The following is a 5,981-nucleotide window of genomic DNA, read 5'->3' as shown; positions in this document are numbered from 1 at the left end:
CATTCGTCTCAATATCTGAACCCAAGAAAGTTGATGAAGCCTTTATGGAACCTGAATGGATTCAAGCTATGCAAGAAGAGCTTCAACAATTTGAGTTGCATAATGTATGGGAACTGGTCAAGCGTCCCGATCCTCGTAAGCACAATATCATAGGCACTAAATGGATATATCGCAACAAGCAAGATGAGCATGGTCAAGTTGTCAGAAACAAAGCTCGTCTCGGTGCTCAGGGATACACTCAAGTTGAAGGAATTGACTTCGATGAGACATTTGCTCCTGTGGCTAGGCTTGAAGCTATACGCATACTGTTGGCCTATGCAAATCATCATAACATTCTTCTGTATAAAATGGACGTGAAGAGCGCTTTTCTCAATGGCAGGATTGAAAAAGAAGTGTATGTTGCACAACCGCCTGGCTTTGAAGATCCAAAACAACCTGACATGGTTTACAAGCTCAACAAGGCACTGTATGGCCTTAAACAAGCCCCTCGAGCTTGGTATGACACACTCAAAGACTTCCTGAAGAGCAAAGGCTTCAAACCTGGTTCCCTGGATCCCACACTCTTCACGAAGACATATGATGGTGAACTATTTGTGTGCCAAATATATGTGGATGACATTATCTTCGGCTGCACTAATCAGAAATACAGTGATGAGTTTGGATACATGATGCAAGAGAAATATCAGATGTCCATGATGGGAGAGTTGAAATTCTTCCTTGGTCTTCAAGTACGATAGCAATGCAACGGCATCTTCATATCTCAAGAGAAGTACCTCAAAGTTTGCCTGAAGAAGTTTGGAATGCAAGGCTGCAAAGGTTACACGACGCCGATGCCAACTAAACACCATCTGGGTCCCGACGACAATGGTAAAGAGTTCGATCAAATGGTATATCGCTCCATGATTGGTTCTTTGCTTTATTTATGTGTATCTAGGCCAGATATCATGCTTAGTGTTTGCATGTGTGCCCGATTCCAAGCGTCACCAAAGGAATCGCATCACTTAGCTGTGAAGCGAATTCTTCGATATTTGGCTCACACCCCAACACTAGGATTATGGTATCCAAAGGGCTCAGAGTTTGATCTAGTTGGATTCTCGGATGCTGATTATGCTGATGAAAAGGTGGATCGCAAGTCTACATCAGGCACATGTCACTTTCTGGGACGATCACTTGTATGTTGGTCTTCAAAGAAGCAGAACTGTGTATCTCTCTCCACTGCTAAATCTGAATACATTGCTGCTGGATCTTGCTGTGCTCAACTTCTATGGATGAAGCAAACTCTCAAGGACTATGGCATTCATCTAAAGCAAGTGCCACTCTACTGCGACAACGAGAGCGCCATCAAGATTGCTAACAACCCAGTTCAGCACTCGAAGACAAAGCACATTGAAATTCATCATCACTTTCTCAAAGATCATGTCATGAAGGAAGATATTGATATCATACACATCAACACTGAAGAGCAACTGTCAGATATCTTCACAAAGCCATTGGATGAGAAGAGGTTTTGCAAGTTATGGTGTGAGCTAAATATCTTGGAATCCTCAAATGTCCTGTGATCAGGCACACATCCTAACACTTATGCATGTTCATGACTTAGATGTGCAACACACGAAGTAACGTATGTCCTCAATCAATGAAGACTTATATTCTAAGTGTGAATACATTAACATGGAATTTGACTTCAGAGCGCCATGATAATTGTGCGCTGTGTCTGGGTCTAATACTTCCTATACGGTGGGTAACGCCACCACCAAATTCTTCCCTTAGAAGTGTTTTTCACATGGCGTTACATTTGCCAAGTCTTTGCCTTCTGTTTGCCTTCAATGTTAACATGGCCTCATGTTTATCTTCAATTTGGTTTCTGTCCTCTACAGCATTCACTTATAGCTATGTCTACACGTTGAATCTTTTGAACTAAGTGAATGTGATCGGACCTTAACCCCTCTATGCTTCTATCTTAAGTCTATCTATCCAAATCATATGCATTCTATTGACACTGTCAAAATGTCTTCTCTGCGCCCTTGTCAGCAGAAGACACAGAGACAAACATTAATCTGTTTTCAATGCTAAATCCTTCAACCTGAAACCCGGAGAAGTGGGAACGACCACCCGACAATCCAGGCGTGCGTGGGAACGTGGAACAACCTCAAATGTGTTGCATGATCGCCACGTGTCCTTCAGATGTGAACCGCTAGGGGCACCTGTGTAATAACACTGTGCCGTCCCTGTCCCTATAAATACACGACTCACAGCGGTAACTATCTCTTCTTCCACCCTCGCACGAACCCTAGCGCCACCGCTAGCTCTCGACGACGCCGGCGACGAAGCGCTTCGCTGCCGCAACCTCTCCGACGCGTCTTCACGCCGACCGGACATCGTCCTCTCCGCCGTCGCCATAGGTCTCCTCCGTCGCCAAGTTAGGGCACGGACGAGTGAACTGCTCGGCCTCATCTCCCACTCCGTCTAGCAGTTCTCAGTGTGGTAAATAAAACTCCCTTTTTACAGCACCATTGATCCTATTGATCTGTCACTTTCTACCACAAGTAGTTTCTGTTCACACAAACTAGATCTCTCTCAAACTGCATCTCATAACATGCCTAGTATATTCACTTGTGCTTCACAAAGTAGTTAGATTCCTCACTTGTACTGATCTGTGGATTCGTACAAATCTGGAACCAACTTCTTATCTATGAGTGAATGTCTTCGCACGATGAGGTCAATGTCTTCTAAACTGATTTATCTTCAAAATCTTCTGAGAATGCATATGACCTCTTCCCCTTCCCTCGCACCTTAATGCTGTCACAGGTACATGTCCGTGGGAGAATCCTTTGGTTCTCATAGTCTGCATTCATTTGCAGAACTCTTACAGCATCACATAAATTCTCCATGAAGCCAGTTCCTGTTGGTCCAGCAAAAGAAAGCCTTTGAAGCCTTTGAACGTCTTGAAGCCTTCCAAGTTAAGGTTTATGGCTTCAAGAAACAGCAGCAAGGAAGGGGGCAGACAGCAACGTGGAGGAACATCCAAAGATCTGCCTGATGAACTGGCAGAAATGTATAAAACAGATCCTGAAGAGAATTATGGTCAGCGCAAGACCCGAATCCAATGGATTCGATGCTATCGGGCAGAACAATGGTTCAAATACCGCTTCACAACCCAAGAGTATGCTGAGAAAAGTGCAATCAAAAGACCGTGGGGAGACATCTTATTACAAGAACCTTGTACCCAGGTCCAGAGATGAAGCTATTGCCCAAAGCTTCTATCCATGCATGGTTCGTGGGCCACAGCCTGATGATGCACATCCGTCGTCACTACTCTGGTGTCGTGACGACAATCTGTTCAAGCGCAACTTCCAGTTTGCCCAAAACTCAGCGAAGCAGAACAAGAAGAAATTTGGGTTAGACTTCAACCCTGGTCCCTCAGCACCAAGGGCAGATGGCACACGAGAAGCAGAACCCAATGTCATCGGTCCGTATGCCAACCTTGAAGGCCTCATCACCTACATCTTGGTTCAAGGGACTGCAGTGAATGAGCCTGCAGCTGACACTGAGTCTGATGAAGCGCCTGCAGTGCCTGCAGTGCCGAAGCAAGCAGTTGAAGAAGCCAAAAGCTTCAAAGCCGGCCCCTTCACCAAAAATCTCAAAGGCGAAGCCATTGGCGACTGCACCTCCTGAAGACAGTGTGCAGTCTGAAGACTTATCACGCGTCTCAAGGCACCAGAAGGCCAAGATGCCTCTGTCTCACACTGGCAAAGAGCTCACAGCTGCTGCCATCCTGCGCAGCGAAGCCATTGATCTGTCAAGTGATGAAGATCTTGGAGATGACGCTCTTGAGCAACTCATCAAGAGCAAAGAAGAAGCAGAAATCTTCAACAATCTGCCTCTCTTTGATGTCGCCATCATCCACAACTTCATTGACGAGTGGTTTGCCACACCAAACATCAGCTTTGAAGATCTACAGCTGCCCGTTGGCCTCAGCGTCGCCTTCCAAGGCGCTATTGCTTCAGAACTTGCTATTGCCCAGCGCATTGTTGAACTGAAGCAGAAAATTGATCATGAAAAGGCTCAGTTCAAGAAGCATATGGCCAAGCTCAGCGTGCAAGAAGTGAAGAGCTTCAAGATCATGTTGCATGAGCTAAAGGAAAACTTTCTGAAGAAGCGTGCAGAAGCTCAGGGTTCACGTGAGCGGATGAAGACTCTGGCTGACAGATGTGTGCAAGCCTACAATGAGGCTGAGAAGCGCAAGGCACTTGGGCGTCCTGGCATCGACCCCAAGATGGCCGCAAAGAAAAAGAAGAAGACTGTTCCAGCTGAACCAGAGGCACCAAGGCAGGAAGCAGTTCCGCTTGTCTTCCCAACTGCAACGACTGGCTCGAAGCCAAAGAGCCGGTCAACAGCTTCAGAGCTCAAGAAGACAAGAACTGCTGAGGCTGAAGCCAGGAAGAGGAAAAGCTCTGAAGCCTCTCCTACTGCCCCCAGCAAGAAAAAGAGAAAGATCAAGAAAGCTTCGGGCTGCTCCCACAGAGCCCTTGATAGTTGAACCCATCTCTATGGTTCACCCTGACGTAGAACGTCAACTGACGGTTCATGAGCCTGCTTCCACAGAGGCTCCTGAAGCTGAAGATATTCCAGCAGCTGATCCCATCGCTGCTGAAGACATTGGTCATCGTGACAATGTAGAAGATGATGCAGCCCTTCCTCAGTTAGAACACAGCGAACTCATCAGCATTGGTCGTCCACTGACGCCAATTGCACAGGATGCTTCATGGGCGGATCGCCCTCAAGAGGAAGAAGACTATGAGGCCCAGCCCACTCCAACCCCACAGGCGTCGTCTGCGTTCCGCAGGCTTCGCAAAGGTCCAAGGCCTCAAGTCTCTGCTGAAGACATTCCGGCTGCATCAGCCGCAGAAGAAGTACCACAAGATCCCACTCCCTGCTCCACCAAGAAGCAGTTCTCCAGGAGAACGTGCTTGTGACCGACCCTCCTGCTAGTCAAGCGGAGGATGAAAATCTTGAGGCTGCCACAACCAACAACGAAGCTAATGTGGAGCCCTCCCCAGCAAAAGCTTCAGAAGACAGCGAAGCCACTGAACCCACCACTTCTGTTCCTGAGTCTGCTGCCGGTCCCCAATTCAACTATCAGTGAAGCCAATCCCAAGACTGCCAAGGTTTCCAGGTCCTGCATCAGCACCTGGCTCCTTCAACATCAATGGCTTCAGGGCAGATAATACTTTCTTCAATAGCTCCAAGAACCCCTATTCAAGGGAAAGGATTTCATCAGATAGGTTCTGGAGCTATCCTCAGCGCAGCTACTACTCTTGCATACTGTACAACCAAGGTCGCATTTTCCCGCACAAGCGCCTTGATGTTGAAGCTATTGCTGGTCTGCCCTGTCTAGAGGAAGCGTTGGATTGCTTCAAACAAGTGGGTCTGCAGTTTGTCACTGATGAAGAGCATTGGAACGAAGAGCTCCTGCTACAATTCTATGCCACACTGCACATCAAAGGATACAACAGAGATCCGAAGACTTGGGTCCTGGAGTGGATGACCGGCAACGTTCATCACGAAGCCAATGCATTTGATATCATTGAGCTCACTGGCCTGCCCACTCCAGGCGAATTCTTCGAGCAAGGCTGTCGGCTACACACTGAAGCTATTGAGAGCATATTTCAGAGGCCTGAACCGAATATGAGTCAGATGCTCTCCATGATGAAGCCATTGCCCCACGATGCTCCTTATCCCACAGAGTTCTTCGTTGAAGACCTTGAGTACCTGCCCAGGACCATCTATCACATCATCCGGCGGACTCTCTGGCCCATTAAAGGACACTCTCCAAATGCCAAGATCGAGGGTGCAATGAAGACTCTGATATTCTGTATCCTTCATGGCAAATGCTTCAACGCACAGGATTTCTTCATACGCCAACTAGCTGCATCAGGCTCAGATCTGTTTGGTTTAAAGTTCTATGCTCCTTGGGTAAT

Source organism: Triticum urartu, chromosome 4 (genome assembly GCF_003073215.2).
Source record: "Triticum urartu cultivar G1812 chromosome 4, Tu2.1, whole genome shotgun sequence".
Taxonomy (NCBI): Eukaryota; Viridiplantae; Streptophyta; class Magnoliopsida; order Poales; family Poaceae; genus Triticum; species Triticum urartu.
Note: the sequence above shows the minus strand (reverse complement) of the source record.